This window comes from Microcaecilia unicolor, unplaced genomic scaffold (assembly GCF_901765095.1).
Source record: "Microcaecilia unicolor unplaced genomic scaffold, aMicUni1.1, whole genome shotgun sequence".
NCBI lineage: Eukaryota > Metazoa > Chordata > Amphibia > Gymnophiona > Siphonopidae > Microcaecilia > Microcaecilia unicolor.
Window position 1 is genome coordinate 1 of NW_021963698.1, and position 20,433 is coordinate 20,433.

The following is a 20,433-nucleotide window of genomic DNA, read 5'->3' on the forward strand; positions in this document are numbered from 1 at the left end:
CTATCCATCACCACCTAGAGAGTCTTCCACGGTTCCGCTGCACAGTGTCCTGAAGGAGACACTGCTGCGGAACTGGCTGAAGCCTTTATCTAATCCCACCATCCCGAAGAAAGCGGAGTCCCAGTATAGAGTCCACACAGACTCAGACTTGATGAGGACTCAGTTGCCACACGACTCTGCGGTCGTGGACTCTGCTCTCAAGAGAGCCAAGAGTTCGAGGTATACCGCCTCGGCGCCCCCGGGCGTGAGTCTCGCACTCTGGACTCTTTGGGAGGAAGGCCTATCATACCTCCATGCTCGTGACCAAGATCCAGTCTTACCAGCTCTACACGAGCATTCACATGCGGAACAGTGTGCGGCAACTGGCAGACCTGGTTGACAAGCTCCTGCCGGAGCAGGCCAGGCCTTTTCAGGAGGTGGTAAGGCAGCTGAAGGCATGTCGCAAATTCCTGTCCAGGGGTATTTATGACACTTGTGGTGATGCATCCAGGGCCACTGCCCAAGGTATAGTGATGCGCAGGCTCTCATGGCTGCACGCCTCTGACCTGGACAATAGGACCCAGCAGTGGCTGGCGGATGTCCCTTGCCGGGGGGATAATATTTTTGGTGAGAAGGTTGAGCAGTTGGGAAACTGCCCTCGACAACCTCTCCCATTGGGCGCCTTCAGCACCTACCTCTTCAGGTAGGCGATTTTTCAGGGGAAAGAAGACTGCTCCTTACGCTTACTCCAAGCATAGCTACAATCCTCTTTCCCGACAGCCTCCCCGGGCTCAGCCCAGCACGCTCGTTCGCGTCAACAGCGTGTGACCAAGCAGGCCCCTGCGCCTCCCCAGCAAAAGCAGGGGACGGGCTTTTGACTGGATCCACGGGAGCATAGCCGCCATACAAGTGCTGTGCCGGACGACCTACCGGTCGGGGGAAGGTTAAAATTTTTTCACCAAAGGTGGCCTCTCATAACCTCTGACCAGTGGGTTCTCCAAATAGTGCAGTGCGGGTACGCCCTCAATTTGACCTCCACTCCGCCAAACTGCCCGCCGGGAGCTCAGTCCTTCAGCTCCCACCACAGGCAGGTACTTGCAGAGGAACTCTCCGCCCTTCTCAGCGCCAATTCGGTTGAGCCCGTACCACCAGGGCAAGAAGGACTGGGATTCTATTCCAGGTACTTCCTTGTGGAAAAGAAAACAGGGGGGATGCGTCCCATCCTAGACCTGAGAGGCCTGAACAAATATCTGGTCCGAGAAAAGTTCAGGACGATTCCGTCTGGGGACGCAGCATTTCCAGTATTGTGTGCTGCCCTTTGGGCTCGCCTCCGCACCACGGATGTTCACGAAGTGCCTAGTGGTGGTGGCGGTGGCATCGCTACGCAAGCTGGGTTGCATGTGATCCCTTATCTCGATGATTGGTGAAGAGCACCTCGGAGGCAGGAGCTCTACAGCCCTTGCAGATGACTATTCAACTTCTGGAGCTACTGGGGTTTGTGATAAACTACCCAAAGTCCCATCTACACCCAGTCCAGTCACTCAAATTCATTGGAACCCTGCTGAATTCACAGACGGCTCATGCCTATCTCCTCGAGGCGAGGGCGCAGGCTCTCCTGTCCCTCGCCTCCCGGGCCAGAGCGTCCCAGCAGCTCACAGCTCGGCAGATGTTGAGACTCCTGGGCCATATGGTCTCTACCATCCATGTGACCCCCATGGCACATCTTCACATGAGACCAGCTCAATGGACCCTAGCTTCTCAGTGGTACCAGGTCACGGGGAATCTAGAAGATGCAATCTGCCTGCCTGCCAGTTTTCACTCTTCGCTTCACTGGTGGACGATTCACTCCAATTTGATCTTTGGACGCCCATTCCAAATTCCTCAGCCACAAAAGGTGCTGACGACGGATGCATCTCTCTCGGGTGGGGAGCCCATGTCGATGGGCTTCACACTTAAGGATGGTGGTCCCTCCAGGAATCTGGTCTGCAGATTAACCTCCTGGAGTTGAGAGCGGTATGGAACGCGCTGAAGGCTTTCAGAGATTGGCTGTCCTTTCAAATGATCCAAATTCGGACAGACAACCAGGTTGCGATGTACTACATCAACAAGCAGGGGGGCACTGGATCTCGCTCCCTGTGTCAGGAAGCTGTCGGGATGTGCGCTGGGCTCACCAGTATGGCATGCTTCTCCAAGCCATGTACTTAGCAGGCGTAAACAACTGTCTGGCCAACAGATTGAGCGGACTCATGCAACCGCACAAATGGTCGCTCAATTCGAGTTGGGGCACCCCCTCGGTGGATCTTTTCGCCACCCAGACCAATCACAAACTGCCTCAGTTCTGTTCCAGGCTTCAGGCCCACGACAGACTAGCGTCGGATGTCTTCCTCCTGCATTGGGGGAACGGACTTCCGTGGCACCATGATTCTGATTGCGCCCTTTTGGCCCCGTCAGATCTGGTTCCCTCCTCTTCTGGAATTGTCCTCCGAAGAACCGTGGAGATTGGAGTGTGTTCCAACCCTCATCACTCAGAACGAGGGGGCGCTTCTGCATCCCAACCTCCAGTCTCTGGGTCTCAAGGCCTGGATGTTGAGGGCGTAGATTTTGCTGCCTTGGATCTGCCTGAGTGTGTCTCCCGAGTCTTGCTTGCTTCCAGGAAAGATTCCACTAAGAAGAGTTACTTTTTCAAGTGGAGGAAGTTCGTCGTCTGGTGTAACAGCAAGGCCCTAGAACCTCGCTCTTCTCCTGCACAGACCCTGCTTGAATACCTTCTACACTTATCAGAGTCTGGTCTCAAAACCAACTCAGTAAGGAATCACCTTAGTGCGATTAGTGCTTACCATTATCATGTAGAGGGTAAGCCTATCTCTAGACAGCCTTTAGTCGTTCAGTTCATGAGAGGTTTGCTTTTGTCAAAGCCCCCTGTCAAGCCTCCTACAGTGTCATGGAATCTCAACATCGTCCTCACCCAGCTGATGAAACCTCCTTTTGAGCCACTGGCTTCTTTCCATCTGAAGTACTTGACTTGGAAGGTCATTTTCTTGGTGGCAGTCACTTCAGCTCGGAGGGTCAGTGAGCTTCAAGCCTTGGTAGCCCATGCTCCCTATACCAGATTTCATCATAACAGAGTAGTCCTCCGCACTCACCCTAAGTTCCTGCCAAAGGTGGTGTCGGAGTTCCGTCTGAACCAGTCCGTTGTCTTGCCAACATTCTTTCCCCGTCCACATACCCGCCCTCCTGAATGTCAGTTGCACATATTGGACTGCAAAAGAGCATTGGCCTTCTACCTGGAGCGGACAAGCCCACACAGACAGTCCGCCCAGTTGTTTGTTTTTTGACCCCAATAGGAAGGGGGTCGCTGTCGGGAAACGCTCCATCTCCAATTGGCCAGCAGATTGCATTTCCTTCACTTACGCCCAGGCTGGGCTGACTCTGGAGGGTCATGTCACGGCTCATAGTGTTAGAGCCATGGCGGCGTCAGTGGCCCACTTGAAGTCAGCCACTATCCTATATAATAAAAAGCACCTCCAACATTCTGAAGCTGACTCCGTGGCACTGTGGCAGTGTAGGGTTCGTAAGTCTGTAGTTCAGCGTTTCATTGGCTCTCACTGTCCCCGCCCTCACGTCGAGGAAACGGAATGCTGCATAGTTGCCAAGCAAACAAACGCGATGTCACAGGAACGAAGAACCAATCAGACAGAACGGAACTTGGAGGAGGGAAGTGGAGTGGATTGAATCTCTAACAAACAATTATATACAGGGAGGTACGAACATCAGTGGAGGCAAGTGCACAGAACGGAAGGGAAGACAAACATTTAATCACTTTGTCACTCACACACATCACACACACTTAATCACTCTGTGTATCTCTCTCTTACACTGTCTGTAAAACACACTGCCACTCTGTCTCTCACATGGGCAACTGTATGTTGCATTCTCACGAGTAAGGTGTTCTTCTGATGTGATTGTTAAACTAATTGAAGGGCCTGAACAAGGAAATCTTTTACCACATTGTAACACAGTTTACACAAAAACTATTGTATATAAAGAAATCTTACACATGTAAACAACAATTATATTCAGAATACAACAGTGGAAACATTAATGGCAGGAACTCATTACATTGCTAGCGCCCGTTTCATTGCGTTAAGAAACGGGCCTTTTTTACTAGTTGAAGAGATTTGCAAGGCTGCGACGTGGTCTTCAGTCCACACATTCACATCTCATTACTGCCTCCAGCAGGATACCCGATGCGACAGTCTGTTTGGGCAGTCGGTGCTGCAGAATCTGTTCAGGGTTTAGAATCCAACTCCACCCTCTTAGGCCCAGTTTTATTCTGTTCAGGCTGCATTCTTAGTTGTTCTTCGTAGGTCAATTTCTGTTATGCCCTCGCCGTTGCGAGGCCCAATTGACCCTCTTCGTTGTTTTGAGTGAGCCTGGTAGCTAGGGATACTCCAGTCGTGAGAACAAGCAGCCTACTTGTCCTCAGAGAAAGCGAATGATACATGCCTGTAGCAGGTGTTCTCCGAGGACAGCAGGCTGATTGTTCTCACCTACCCTCCCTCCTCCCCTTTGGAGTTGTTCTATTTTACTTAGCTTTTTACTTAACTGAGCGGTCGCGCACGGGCGGGAAGCCGGCCGCGCATGTGCGGTGGACGTGCCTCGCACGTGGGACCTACCGCAAGATTTTTTTCCGGTTGGAGGGGGCTGCCGTGGATGTCACCCAGTTGTGAGAACAATCAGCCTGCTGTCCTCTGAGAACACCTGCTACAGGTATGTATCATTTGCTTTATGGCAACACTGGGTAATGCTGACAGAGGGATTTGTCTCATGTGAAATGCATAAATGTGTTGAAATATGGCACATCTGCAATGTGATATGTTGTACACAGACCAGCAGAAAAAATCCTGAGCTTGTAGGTTTTAAAATTTTCATCTGTTCATATTCATAAAAATTAGATCAGTATTAAAACCTTTCTTCACTGTCATGTGCTACTTTGCTGTAACTGTAACATCACTGCTTGATTTGTTTCTTTGCATACATTTTAGTAAATGAAAAGTGCAAGAACTAGTAATTAAGCACAAGTGGAACTTCAAGTGAATATTATGCTCTACTATATTGCAGAAGGCGATCACCTTCACCTTATTACAGCAGATACAGATCCCGGTCAAGATCCCGATCATACAGCCCAAGTGAGTATATGGATGAATGGTCTTAACTGAAAGTTTGTCATTGGCAAGTTTTTCTAAACTTGTCAATTAGGCATATTCCTTGTCACTTGCAGCAGATGAATCCAGGAACTAGTGGGTTAAGTCCACCTACCAGCAGGTGGAGATAGAGATAAACAAACTAAAGGCTCCTTCCTCAGTTAGTATGTCTCTGTCTCAGCAGGTGGTGGACGGTTTTTTCTCCAGCTCCTGGGCCCAAGGCCTCTGAGGGTGCTCCTGGGCCCGGTGGCCAGTTTGAGCCAGGGGTGGCGGACTGGTGGTGTCCCCTTTGGCAGCATATGCAGTTGCTGGGTCCCTGCTGCACCTCAAATTCCCTCTGAACAGGCTTTTGCTGTTCCTTTCCTTCCCTGTTTGTTTCTGCCTCCTCACGAAAAAAAAAAAAAAAAAAGAGAACAGAAGCACAGGGAAGTGTGTTTTTGGCTGAGAGCAGGTTTGTATTACTGCTGTCTGAGTCCTGTTTTCTGTTGCCTGCTTATCTGAGCCTGCCTCGAAGTGGAGTCAGAGAGTTTTTTTTTCTTCGGCTTCAGCTGTCAGTTTCTGCGCTTTCCCGGTCCGGGGTAAGTCCTGCTGGGTTCCTGATCAGGGGAGGGTGATGGCAGCAGGGGCGGTAAAAACGCTGTTCCCGATGCGGGAACAGTGTTCGGCGGTGGACCTTTGCAGCGTGGGGTGCGCTGATTTGGCGGGACTCGATGGAGCGTTGCCCCCCCCCCCCCCCCAAGAGCGTGCTTTCCCCGCCCGGAGCCTGGCGATTCTTGCGCCATTTTGTGATCGGTCACGGAGCCGGCTTCGGTAGAGGTTTTGGGCAAAGCTTCTTCTCCGCTGGTTAGGGGAGTTGGGCGGGCCGTCAGGCACTGTGAGCGGTGGTGCAGGTGCCATGGCTGCAATCTCCGTTGTGGGGGAGGGGTTTTCGCCAGAGTTTATTTTGCTACTCCATCAGGTGTTTTTGTTGCATAGGGCCTAACCCCTGGTAAGCCTTTCCTCAGCTGAGAGGTGCCCAGCTCTACCACCGGCTGCCTTTCAGGTGCTGTGGAGGACTTGCAGCTCATCTGCATATCCTTACAGCCTTCTCCGGGGTGACACACCCAGGTCCACTCCGATCCACTCAGGGCCTCTGCTCTAGGTAATGGTAATGGCGCGCGGGGCATTTTTCTCTTTACTTCTAATCTTCTTCCCAGTTGCTAAAGTACCTCAGTCATTTATGGCCCTTATTCACATTCTCTTCCTAGCCCTGTCCCTTCCTAATCTTTTCCCTCACTCCCTACCTCTGTCCGCTACAGGAACTCACTGCCCATCCATCGACTTTCATCACCTCACCTTCTCTCCTACCCTCTTCCTCACCTATTAATCTCCGCCTCTTTCTTCCGTCCATTTTGCCTTCCCCATTCCGCCTAAATACCTCTCACCTTCGACGCCTTCGTGGCCACACCTCTCCTACTCTCCTCCGCTCTCTTACTCTCAGCCGGTGACATCAATCCCAATCCTGGCCCCCTCACCAACTATTATCCCAACTCTACAGATCTCACCGCGACCTCTCTAACCTCATCTCTGTTTCTCTACTCCCCTCCTCTTCTCTGCCCTTCTCTTGCGCCCTATGGAATGCCCGCTCTATCTGTAACAAACTCGCCTATATCCAGGACTTCTTTATCTCGTGTCACCTCCATCTGCTCGCCAAAACAGTAACCTGGCTCTGCCCTGATGACTCTGCTTCAGTCGCAGCCCTGTGCCATGGCGGTTATCTATTTTCACATACTCCTCGCCCTGCTGGCCGTGGAGGCGGTGTTGGACTACTTCTCTCTCCCTCCTCCAGATTTCAACCCCTTCTTCCACCTCAATCTCACTGTTTTTCCTCCTTTGAAGTCCACTCTATTCGCCTTTTCTCTCCTCTGCCTCTTCGAATAGCGGTCATTTATTGTCCCCCTGATAAGTCCCTTTCATCCTTTCTCAGTGACTTTGACGCCTGGCTTGCCTTCTTCCATGATCCTTCCTCCCCCTCTCTCATCCATGGTGACTTTAATATTCCTGCTAATGATCCTTCCAACTCTTATATTTCCAAGTTACTCGCTTTAACGTCCTCCTTTAATCGCCAACTACGCTGCACCTCCCCCACTCATCAAAATGGTCACTGTCTTGATCTCATCTTCTCCTCCAACTGTTCACCCTCTAGTTTCCTTGCCTCTGATCTTCCCTCCTCTGATCACCATCTTATAACTTTCACACTTAAATCTCCTCCCTCCCAGTCCCGTCCTATCTTATCTAATTTATCTAGGAATCTTCACGATATTGACCCTTCATCTCTATCCTCCCATGTTTCAAACCTCCTCTCTACTGTGGCACTATCCACGTCTGTCAACGAGGCTGTTTCTTCTTACAACAATACTCTATCCTCTGCCTTAGACACTCTTGCACCTTTGATGACCCGCCCTGTGAGGCGTACAAAACCCCAACCTTTGCTGACTTCTAATATCTGCTACCTACGTTCCTGTACCCGCTCCGCCGAACGCCTCTGGCGGAAATCTCGGGCCCTTGCTGATTTCTTACACTTTAAGTTCATGCTGACCTCCTTCCAATCTGCTCTTTACGTGCCAAACAGGATTATTATATCCAACTGACCAACTCTCTTGGCTCTAATCCTCAACTTCTCTTCACCACATTGAACTCTCTCCTCAAGGTGCCCCCTCCCCCAACTCCCCCTTCATTATCTCCTGAGACCCTTGCTGAATTCTTTCACAACAATGTTCAAAAGATAAACCTTGCTTTCTCTACCTCACCACCTCTCCCTCCACTAGTCCGTTCCCCTCTCTCTCCTTCCCCTCATTCCCTTTCCTCCTTTCCTGAAGTTACTATTGAGGAAACTACACTTCTCCTTTCTTCCTCAAAATGTACCACCTGTTCCTCTGATCCCATTCCCACCCACCTTCTTAATGCCATCTCTCCTGCTCTTATTCCTTTTATCTGTCACATTCTCAACCTCTCACTTTCCACTGCGACTGTTCCTGCTGCCTTTAAACATGCTGTGGTCACACCTCTCCTTAAGAAGCCTTTACTCGACCCTACTTGTCCCTCTAATTACCGACCCATCGTGCTGTTCACCACCGCTGCCTTGATTTTCTCTCCTCACATGCTATTCTTGACCCACTACAGTCTGGTTTTCGCCCTCTCCACTCAACCGAAACTGCGCTTACTAAAGTCTCCAATGACCTATTACTGGCTAAATCCAGAGGTCAATATTCCATCCTCATTCTTCTTGATCTTTCCGCTGCTTTTGACACTGTCGATCACAGCATACTTACTACTACTACTTAACATTTCTAGAGCACTACTAAGGTTACGCAACGCTGTACAATTTAACAAAGAGAGACAGTCACTGCTCAAAGAGCTTACAATCTAATAGACAAGTGAACGGTCGGTCCGATAGGGGCAGTCAAATTGGGGCAGTCTGGATTCTTCTCGATACCCTGTCCTTACTTGGATTCCAGGGCTCTGTCCTTTCTTGGTTCTCTTCCTACCTCTCCCTCCGCACCTTTAGTGTTCACTCTGGTGGATCCTCTTCTACTTCTATCCCTCAGCCTGTCGGCGTACCTCAGGGTTCTGTTCTTGGTCCCCTCCTCTTTTCTATCTACACTTCTTCCCTTGGTTCATTAATCTCATCCCATGGCTTTTCCTACCATCTCTATGCTGATGACTCCCAAATCTACCTTTCTACCCCTGATATCTCACCTTGCATCCAAACCAAAGTTTCAGCGTGCTTGTCTGACATTGCTGCCTGGATGTCTCAACGCCACCTGAAATTAAATATGACCAAAACCGAGCTTCTCATTTCCCCCCCAAACCCACCTCCCCTCTCCCCCTGTTTTCTATTTCTGTTGATGGCTCTCTCATTCTCCCTGTCTCCTCAGCTCGAAACCTTAGGGTCATCTTTGACTCTTCTCTCTCCTTCTCTGCTCATTTCCAGCAGATTGCCAAGACCTGTTGTTTCTTTCTTTACAACATCCGTAAAATCCGCCCCTTTCTTTCTGAGCACTCTACCAAAACCCTCATCCACACCCTTGTCACCTCTCGTTTAGACTACTGCAATCTGCTTCTTGCTGGCCTCCCACTTAGTCACCTCTCCCCTCTCCAGTCGGTTCAAAACTCTGCTGCCCATTTTGTCTTCCGCCAGGGTCGCTTTACTCATAGTACCCCTCTCCTCAAGACCCTTCACTGGCTCCCCTATCTGTTTTCGCATCCTGTTCAAACTTCTTCTACTAACCTATAAATGTACTCACTCTGCTGCTCCCCAGTATCTCTCCACACTCGTCCTTCCCTACACCCCTTCCCGTGCACTCCGCTCCATGGATAAATCCTTATCTGTTCCCTTCACTACTTCCAACTCCAGACTTTGCGCCTTCTGTCTCGCTGCACCCTACGCCTGGTATAAACTTCCTGAGCCCCTACGTCTTGCCCCATCCTTGGCCACCTTTAAATCTAGACTGAAAGCCCACCTCTTTAGCATTGCTTTTGACTCGTAACCACTTGCCTCCACCTACCTTCCTCTCTTCCTTCCCGTTCACATTAATTGATTTGATTTGCTTACTTTATTTATTTTTTTGTCTATTAGATTGTAAGCTCTTTGAGCAGGGACTGTCTTCTATGTTTGTGCAGCGCTGCGTACGCCTTGTAGCGCTATAGAAATGCTAAATAGTAGTAGTAGTGGTAATTTGAGTGTATCCATATCTCGACGACTGGCTGATTTGGGCGACGACAGCAGAGGAGAGTCTAGTGGTTGCGGTGTTGCCATCCTTAGGTTGGGTGGTCAATATGGACAAGAGTCATCTGTTTCCTACTCAGTCTGGAGTATCTTGGAGTGCAATTCGATACAAAGCAGGGTGGAGGTGTTTTTCCCCAAGGGGCGAAGGGTCAAATTGCTTTCTCAGGTAAGGACCTTATTGAGTTGTTGCGCTCCCCAAGTGTGGGACTATATTCAGCTCCTCGGTTCCATGACGGAGACCTTGGAGGTCATTCCATGGGCAAGGGCTCACATGCGGCCTCTCCAGAAATTCCTTTTGAGCAGATGGTCGTCGATGTCGCTGGATTATCAATGGCGCCTCCCTTGGTCGAGCCGGGCCAGGGACAGTCTCGCGTGGTGGCTCCAGTTGACCAATTTGCAGAAGGGGGTTTCTCTGGCGTCTCCCAATTGGGTTGTAGTCGTGACGGATGCCAGCCTTGCGGGCTGGGGAGCCCATTGTCTTCATCGAGTAGCCCAGGAATCATGGACCCCTATCGAAGCGACTTGGCTGATAAATCGTCTAGAGTTAGGAACAGTTGTGAATGCGCTGTGGAGTTTTCAGGACCTTCTGCAAGAGCAGGCGGTTCGTGTATTCTCGGACAACACCACGACGGTTGCCTACATCAATCGGCAGGAGGGCACTCGCAGTCTTCCCTTGGCAATGGAGGCGTCTCGTCTTCTCGTATGGGCGGAAGCGCATGTTTAGAGTCTGTCGGCAGCGCACATTGTGGGTCAAGACAATGTTCAAGCGGATTTTCTCAGCCGGACTCTTTTGGACACAGCGGAATGGACGCTGTCGGACTCGGCTTTTCGGCTGATCTGTCAACATTGGGGAAGACCAGTAATGGATCTCATGGCCATGGCTTGCAATGCCAAAGTTCCCCAGTTCTTCAGCCGCAAACGGCAGCCAGGATCCGCAGGTTTGGACGCTCTTCTCCAGCCATGGCCGGAACAACAGCTACTGTATGTTTTCCCCTGTGGCCTCTGATAGAGAGAGTTCTTTGCCGTATAGGGCAGCATCGGGGGCCAGTCGTTCTAGTGGCCCCAGACTGGCCCCGACGGGCGTGGTATGCGGATCTTGTTCGAGCACTCTGAGCCACCATTGCGACTTCCGGTGACTTCCGATCTTCTCATCAAGGGCCAGTTCAGATGGAAAATCCCTCCCGCTTTGGTCTTACGGCCTGGCTATTGAGAGGTGGCAATTGAGGAAGAAGGGATTTTCAGGACCAGTCATTGCCACTCTTTTGGGGGCAAGGAACAGTCTACTTCAGCAGTGTACGCGCGAGTGTGGAAAGCTTTTTCGGTGTGGTGCGCTTTCCGTGCTGAGTCGCCTTTTCGGGCAGACATTACGGTTATTCTGGAGTTCCTTCAGGATGGTCGTCAAAAGGGGTTGGCATATAATTCCCTTCGGGTGCAGGTGGCCGCGCTAGCTTGTTTTAGAGGCAACTGGACGGTTCCTATTTAGCAGCTCACTCTGATGTGGTCCGTTTCCTGCGCGGGGCTCTTAGGCTTCGACCTCCTCTGCAACAGCCGTGCCCGTCATGGCATTTGAATGTGGTGCTCCAAGCCCTCCAGGCCCCACCCTTTGAGCCCTTGAATAGGGTTTCTGAGAAGGATCTCAGGCTTAGGACAGTGTTTTTGGTGGCCATTGCTTCGGCTAGGAGGATTTCTGAAATTCAGCCTTTGTCCTGCAGAGATCCTTTTTTGCAGTTTTCGGAAGCCAGAGTATTCGGACGGTGCCCTCGTTTCTGCCAAAAGTGGTTTTGACTTTTCATGTCAATCAGTCGGTTTATCTTCCGTCTTTTCGAAGAGAGGATTATTCGGGAGAATTTGCGTTGCTATGTTTCCTGGATGTGCAGAGAGCCTTGTATCGATACCTACAGATTTGGAACGCGTTGCGGCACTCAGATCATCTCTTTGTGCTCTTGTCGGGGTCGAAAAGAAGTGAGGTGGCTTCCATTGCTCGCTGGATTAGGGAGGCCATTGGGGCGGCATATCTGCTACAAGGGCAGGCATCCCTAGTGGCCCTGAAGGCGAATTCCACTCGGGCACAGGCGGCTTCTTGGGCGGAGGCATCTGCCTTACCTCTGGAAGAGATTTGTCAGGCGGCTACTTGGGCGTCTCGTCATAAGTTTGCGAAGCATTACAGGCTGGACGTGTGTGCTTGGGCGGATGCGAGTTTTGGAGCGGGAGTGTTGGCGCGGGGAGCGTCGGCTTCCCACCCTACTTAAGGAATGCTTTGGTATATCCCACCAGTTCCTGGCTTCATCTGCTGCAAGTGACAAGGAAGGTAAAATTATGTCTTACCTGATAATTTTCTTTCCTTTAACACAGCAGATGAATCCAGGATACCTCCCTACTCAGCCGACTGTTGGTTTCATTTGCCACACAGAGTGACTGTTTTTACTTTCCGGGTTCTCTTTTGCAGAGTTCAGACAGATATGGGAATATGGAAAGGATTCCGGTTTTTGGGGATCAAGTTGCAGTTATTTCAAAGTTATTATTTGGTTCTCTGTTTTTGATAGTGAGGATGGTTTGTTATTGGTTTCATATTTTTGGCCTTGATAAATGCTTACGAATGACATACTAACTGAGGAAGGGGCTGGCCATCTGGCATCACTGCCTTTAGTTTGTTTATCTCTATCTCCACCTGCTGGTAGGCGGACTTAACCCACTAGTTCCTGGATTCATCTGCTGCGTTAAAGGAAAGAAAATCATCAGGTAAGACATAATTTTACCATTGCTAATACACTCACTGCTGTTGGCTGCTTATATGTGTTTGTTATAGTTGAAAGGTCATATCTTAGAAAATTCATCTTAAAACTTAAAAATACCATTATAAAACTATGCAAAACTATGAAAACTGATTAGTATGACTTTGCTAAAAAAAAAAAAACAAAGCTGACATTTCCAAATGTTATTAAATACTCATAAAATCACCAAAAAATGCTAGAAATCAAGGCACATAAATATCAAAAATACATATATCATTCAGAGAACGAGTGTCTGACCACCTATAATTGCTTAAAAAAAAGGAAAAAAAAGCTCTTAAAAACTGTTAAAATGTCTAAAATTAAAAGATAAAAATCATTAAAAAAAATTAATGCGTTCCAGCAGCCATCTTGTTTTGCGTTTCATTGACATCTTCTGAGAATATTCCAGTTTAAAAACAAGAAATGTGTACAGCAAAACATTTTCAAGCTCTCACTACAAATAAGTCGTTTTCACTATAAAAAAATCTGAATGCATAAATGTCCCAAATTAGTAAATGATTCCCTCGGTATTTGATGGTAAGAACCTGAGGTTGTCATTAAAATGTGTTCACTGACCTCACTAAAATGTGTCTGTGTTGTTGCTGGTTCAGTTGTTGAAAAAAACTTCTTATAGTAATTATGAAATTTGCTGTTAATTTGGTTTTGGTGTAATGGTGGCTAGTTTTTGTTCCTTGTCCATAATACTCCATTGTCATTGCATCTCACCAGTACTAGTACCAAGTATTTACTGTATTACCTATTTTTTCTCTTTCCCCATAGATGGTATTTATTGCAATGTAATTAACTTAGAATATCTGTGCTGTTTACAGTAGTATGCATCTCAAAAATGCTAATAAATTTACACACAAATATAAATTAGCTTCAATAATTATACCACACAATAGATGTTTCTAAGATGTTGGTATTTTTATGGTTTATGCAACATTTTTTATGAAGACAAGTCTTTCTCTTGGTTTAAACCATTAGGTTTCACAGTATCATACTTAAAAAGTAATCTTTTGTAAGCCACATTGAGCCTGCAAATAGGTGGGAAAATGTGGGGTACAAATGCAACAAATAAATGTTTGGTCAGCGTGCATTAATGTTCTGTTCACTTCTCTTCTCCATTGTGGATAGATCTTTAACAGTACCACAAAGCGCAGTTCTTCAAACTTGTTGTTCACACATGTTCCACCAGTGGTTCATCCCCTGTGCTCCCCTTTTAATAACACTTTTAAGTTCTATAAAGCATTTATTTAATGCCGTCTTGGGCTTACCTATGTATATTTGCATGAACAAATGACTGTGTATATCATGTGTTGTCTTACAATTTGAGTATAGCAGTTTCTCCAACAGAAAGATGGAGAAAAAAACAGTGAAACCTGCTAGTTCGGTAGCACTGTACTCCCCCCCCCCCCCCCCCCCCCCCAAAAAAAAAAATAAATAAAATAAATAAATAATTGAAGAGAGATTTGGAATAAATAGGCCCAACTTATAACATCAAATATAAGTGAAACATAACTTGCAATTATTTAAACCATATTAATTTTATTCAGGTTTAAAATAGTTCGTATTAACATCTATATCTAATTTGTTTTTGAGTTGCTAATAGCCAGCAATTAGCATTTATCATCTTATGAAAACTCAGGCAAAAATATAGTTTGGGTCCTGAATATGAATACTAATTGTGCTTGTTTTTTAACATTTTATTTATAGTTTTAAGCAGTTAACATTTTTTCTTTTATTTGGCTGCTGAAAGTTTATTGAACCTTTTATATTTAACATACTTTGTGCATTTTCAGTCTACAAGCATTAAGTATGCTAAATTGTTTGTTTGTTTTTACTTTAAAGGGCGCTACTGATGAACAGAAGGCTACAACTGAGGACTCATACTTTTTAAAAACAAAACATTCTTCTGACCTTCCTCGTTTTTAAAGATCTTTGTTCTTCTAGATGCTGTGTAGTTTTTCAGCTTAAGTGGTTGAAGTATTGCTTTCTCCTATTTTTTTTTTTTTTTGTAAGAAGCCTGAAGATGATTGCTGTAGTTCTTAGTTAAACATCTTAAGCAAAGCTAAATGGAAATCCCCAAAATGTTAATATCAAAATCTAGTAAAGTCTTGTAAATCTTTTTGTTGCCAAAACCATTGGATACCTGGCTGTTTAATGAAGATACAATATAGAATTTTTTTTTAAAGCTTTTTGTGAACTTGTGAAAGGAGAACAAATACTGTAAAATAAACCTGCATTTACAAATTACTTTTTGTTGATGTTTCCTACAACTGCATTCATTTTGAAAATGGCACACAAACTGTAGATTAATATTTTTTCTGGGAGGGAAAGAGAACTTATTACACAATGGTCTTGAATATAGACTTCTGTGTTGTTGAAATGTATAATTTGTGATCCAAGTTTTTTTGGTTTTTTTTTTTTTTTTTTTTGTGGGGGGGGGGGGGGGTCATTTACTAACAATTGATGTGCTTCACTGCAAGGCCTGTTTTATGCATCATTCTTCAGTAAAGATCATGCATTAACAGTGTTGGTGTATATTGTTAGTAAATGACTCCCTCAGTATTTGATAGTAAGAACCTGAGGCTGTCATAAAAATTTGTTCACTGACCTCACTAAAATGTGTCTGTGTTGCTGGTTCAGTTGTTGAAAAAAAAACTTCTTATAGTAATTATGAGATTTGCTGTTAATTTGGTTTTGGTATGATGGTGGCTAGTTTTTGTTCCTTGTCCATAATAATACTCCATTGTCATTACATCTTACCAGTACCAATACCAAGTATTTACTGTATTACCTATTTTTTCTCTTCCCCATAGATGGTATTTATTGCAATGTAATTAACTTAACAGAACTTTTCATTTAATTTTCTGAAGTCCATGTGCAGAGTAAAACCAGTGACACAATGATCTTGGGATGTGAAGATACAGCTATTTTAATTTGCTTGTAAATGATTATATGTGCAAGAGTATTTGTTACTAGTAAGCTTAGATGTGAAACTGCAAAAATAGCATTATTTTTTTATAGGCAGTTGTGGTATAATAAAGGAGTAGAAAATGAAGATGAGTGATTTTCTACAGCATTTCATGCCTTTTAGATTGTCCTCAATGTCTCTTCTACCCACCCCACTTTCTGTAGTGGGCCAGTATTGAACTTGGAGTGTGCGTTGTATTGTTGCAGCATAAGAACTTAAGCAGAAACTAGTATAAAAACTTATGCCCCCCAGTTCACCTCTTGTGGCTTCACATTTTATACCCAAAACAAATTGGTAGCCTTATGTTTTGAAATTGTGATATCAGCATTCAATGAAATGCCTAAAAAATATGTGAATGACCTGACTTTAAAAAAAAAATTAAAAAACAGAATTTTTATTCTTGCCAGAGGTCTGCAGATTGAGTGTTCAAATAAGATATTAGTTGTATACTTCAAAATTCCACTCTCATTTTTAGCTTGTTTGTAAGGATACATTTACAGCTTTATAGTATGTCTAAAACTAGTAGTTACGTTTTGGGTTTGCAAACTTGGCATCTGTTATGTTTACTTTGTATTTACCCTAACATTTGAGCATGTCTAATAAAATTCAAATTGTATTTTTATATGGATTATATATATCTTGTTTTAATTGTAGCACTGCATAAATCTGTAAGAGTAACGGTTGATGTAAAAAAACAAAAAAAAACGTTATTGCGGGCAAATTCATCTTAAACAGTGTCGTTCTTGAGATGTTTCCTGAATTATAGTAGTAATAGAATGTATATATTAACTAAATATTCTATAGCTTTACTAGGTATACATACTGCTATGATAAAACTGAGAGTCCTTGCTCTGGTACTTAAGTGTAGTTGAGAGACAACTGATTGCTAGTTGTGCTTACAATAATAAAATGTTTGATGCAAGAAGATCAAGTTCCTTGTCATCAACAGCAGATGAATCCATGAACTGATGGGTTGTATCCGCACCAGCAGGTGGCGATAGAGAACACTGAAAGACACAGTGACTCGGGACGGGCAGCCCCTTCTGCCTCAGTATATCTCTATCTCCCAGCAGGTGTGGATGTCGCTTTATCAGCTCCTGGATTTCTGCCTGGGGGGGCTCCTGTGTTTTGCCAGTAGAGCGAGGGTGTTGTGGCTGGTGGTGCCCACTTTGAAGGCATACTTGGTTTTGTTCCCTATCCCTGCCTTACCCCATTCCCCCATCCTCCTGGAGTCCCTCTGTTGCTGCCTGCCTCCAACTTTTCTTACAGTGTGAAAAAAGAAAAAGGGGCGCATTTTTACTGCGCAGCTATTCTGAGGCTTTATCCAGAGATTCTGGTTCTGTGCAGCGTGACCAGAGCTCGTTGACTCTGTCTTCTGAGGTGAGAGTGGTGCCCAGCTCCTCCGGGGAGGTTCCCGCTGGGTAAGTTTTGGTGCGAAGCCGCCATGTTCTATATTTCCGTCCAGTCGGGTGATGGCTGCTGAAGGAGTTAAGCGCTGCTCCCGCTGTGGTAAATGCAGGTCAGCAGCGGGGCTTTGCAGTACGTGCTCCTTAGACGCTCGTGCTAGTACGGCCATGGCGTGCGGTGATTCTTCCCGCTCGATGGAGCTGGCAGCGGGCGCCATTTTGGAAGCGCCGCATGACTCGACCCGCGCGGTGGTGGAGGAGTCTGACTGCAGGGGGACGCCTTGTTCCGAGGGTGCTAGAGGAGCTCCTTCCTCCGTTTCGCCTAATTCGGGAGCGGAGGGCCAGGGTGAGTTTTTCTCCCCTGAATTTGTGCTGCTGATGCATAAGGCCTTCATGTTAAAGAGAGCTCTGCCAGAGGTGTCAGACGCTTCGTTGCGGTCTGGATTCCCTCCAGGTTTTGATAGCCCAGTGTTGGCTCCTGATTTTGTGGTTTCCCCCGAGTGTTGGACTGACGCTAAATGTAGACAGGTAAATTCCTCGTATGAGTGTGGCGCCGCTCCCTTTTCCCCCCTGTGGTCAGGCTGTGGGGAGTCTGAGGGTTCTGGCAGGCCCTCATGGACGGATGATCCAGATGAGGGTGCCTGTTTGCCACAGGACTTGGATGATCCTAAAGCGGTACGGATTTTCCACCGCGACAAGCTGCCAGCGCTAATTTGACGCCTTACAGGCCCTTTCTATTGAAGATCCGGCCGAGGGTGATGCCGCCTCTGTTAATCCTAGGATGGCTAGTACTAAGAAGCCTTCTCGGGCTTTTCCTGTGCATGACTCCATCCAAGAGCTTATTTCTGCTCAATGGTCTGACCCTGATGGGCCTTAGAAGGTTGCCAGGGCTATATGGATCAGCTTTACCCTCTGAGTGAGGATCACTTGGCCCCTTTGGGGATGCCTAAAGTGGATGCGTTGGTCACGGCTGTGACTAAAAAGACCACTCTCCCGGTGGAGGGAGGGGTCGCTTTGAAAGATATGCAGGACCAGCTACTAGAATCCGCGTTGAAGCGGTCCTTTGAGATCTCTGGCCTTTCCTTAAAGGCGGCTATTTGTAGCTCCTATGCAGCCCGGGCCTGCCTTTCCTGGTTACAGCAGGCGGTTGATCAGCCCGCGGATGGTGTGGGGTCCCTCGCTGAGGTTGGCCCGTGTATGGAGTCTGCCCTGTCCTTTTTGGCTGATGCCCTTTGTGATCTGGTCAGAGCTTCAGCTAAACAAATGTCTGTGGCGGTTGCGGCCCGCCGCTTTCTCTGGCTGCGGCATTGGGTGGCTGGCATGGCCTCTAAACAAAGGCTGGTGAGGACATTGTAGTAGTAGTAGTTACCCTTTCGGGGCCTTCTGCTGTTTGGTGAGGAATTGGAGAAGATTGTTAAAGACCTAGGGGACTCTTACGTCCCAGTGGTTGCTTGAGGATAGGCCGAGGCCTTCTTCCAAAAGTCCTGCTTTTCCCTCCTCTTCCAGGCTACGTTTCCGCGAAGCTCGCAGATATCGCCGGGGGCGCTCTGGTGGGTTTTCTCAACGTGCCCGTTCTCAGCAGAGGAACTCCTTTCGCTCAGACAAACATTCCGCAGCGGCCGGGCCATGGCCAGGAGTTCAGGGGCGTCCTCCACAATGATGGGACGCCGGTCCACTCGTCAATTCCTGCAGTAGGAGGTCATCTTTCCCTATTTCTCGAGGAGTGGACCAAGATTTCTTCGGATCAGTGGGTCCTGGACCTGAGCAGAGAAGGTTACTGATTGGAATTCAGTGCCCCGGTGAGAGACGCTTTTATGAAGTCCCGATGCGGCACTGCCGTCAAATGGGCGGCAGTAGAGGAGACCTTCCAAGTCTTGCATCTCGGGTCGGTGATTCCGGTGCCTCCTGCCAAACACTGCTGCGGTCGCTACTCCGTTTATTTTGTGGTACCTCGAAAAGGCGGGTCTTTCAGACCGATCCTCGACTTACAAAGCGTCAACGAGGCCCTAAGAGTGCGTCACTTTCGCATGGAAACCCTGCGCTCCGTCATTGCGGCGGTACAGCCAGGAGAGTTTCTCATGTCTCTGGACCTAAAAGAAGCGTATTTGCACATACTTATTTGGCCTCCGCATCAACGGTTTCTCCGGTTTGCGGTTTTGGGCCAACATTTCCAGTTTCGGGCCTTGCCTTTCGGCCTAGCCACAGCTCCCCGTACCTTTTCCAAGGTGATGGTGGTGGTAGCTGCTTTTCTCAGGCGAGAGGGTATCAGAGTTCACCCTTATCTCGACGACTGGTTCATCAGGGTGGATTCGGCAGATGAGAGCCAACTCGCCATGACCAGAGTTATAACGGTTCATCAGACTCTGGGCTGGGTGATCAATTTGCCCAAAAGTCACCTGACCCCCTTTCAGTCTCTCAAGTATTTGGGGGTCCGGTTCGTCTTTCTCTCCGACCACACGCGATGCAAGCTTCAGAATCGGGTCCGTCTGCTCCTGCGGATGCCTCGCCCTCGAGCTTGGGACTTTGTCCAGCTACTGGGGTCGATGATGGTCACCTTGGAGGTGGTTCCCTGGGTGAGAGCTCATATGAGGCCGCTGCAGATTGCTCTGCTCCAGCAATGGTCTCCGATTTCCCAAGAATACCAACGCAGACTTGCGTGGTTCCCTGTGGCCCAGCACAGTATGGATTGGTGGCTCTCCGACAGGATGCTGCGCCAGGGAATACCTCTCGCACTTCCGTCTTGGTGCTTGGTGATAACGGATGCCAGTCTGTCGGGCTGGGGAGCTTATTGCCATTGAAGCAATGCTGAGGATCAGTGGTCACCTGTGGAAGCAGGGTGGCCCATCGGTCGCTTGGAACTGAGAGCGATATTCCAGGCTTTTCTGGCCTTCCACAAGACTCTGGAGGGGCTTCCTGGCCGTGTTCTGTCAGACAATACGACAGCAGTGGCCTACATCAATCGCCAGGGCGGCACTCAGTGCAGGGCACTGGCTGCGGAGGCCGCTCAGATTTTCCTCTGGGCCGAGCTCCACTTGCATCTGCTGTCCGCAGCTCACATAGCAGGTCAGAGCAACGTGCAGGCCGATTTCCTCAGCAAACATCAAATCGACCCGGCGGAATGGGAACTGGCAGAAGAAGTGCCAAATGGGGGACTCCTGGATTGGATCTAATGGCGGCAAGTTCAAATGCCAAAGTCCCAAGCTTTTTCAGCAGAAGGAGAGATCCTCGCTGGATGTACTGGCTCAGTTCTGGCCCCCGGGCTTCCTGTAAGTGTTCCCTCCTTGGCCCTTGATAGGACAAGTCCTACTGCGGATTCGACAGCACCGAG

General features: G+C 47.7%; 1 long non-coding RNA gene across 1 annotated transcript; it reads left to right on the forward strand.

Moving 5' to 3' along the window:
* Window positions 1-5,067: 5,067 nt before the first annotated feature.
* On the forward strand, window positions 5,068-16,327 carry LOC115459581. The gene is made up of 2 exons (XR_003940303.1): window positions 5,068-5,168; window positions 14,574-16,327. It is a non-coding gene; the product is annotated as an uncharacterized LOC115459581 (long non-coding RNA).
* Window positions 16,328-20,433: the final 4,106 nt, after the last annotated feature.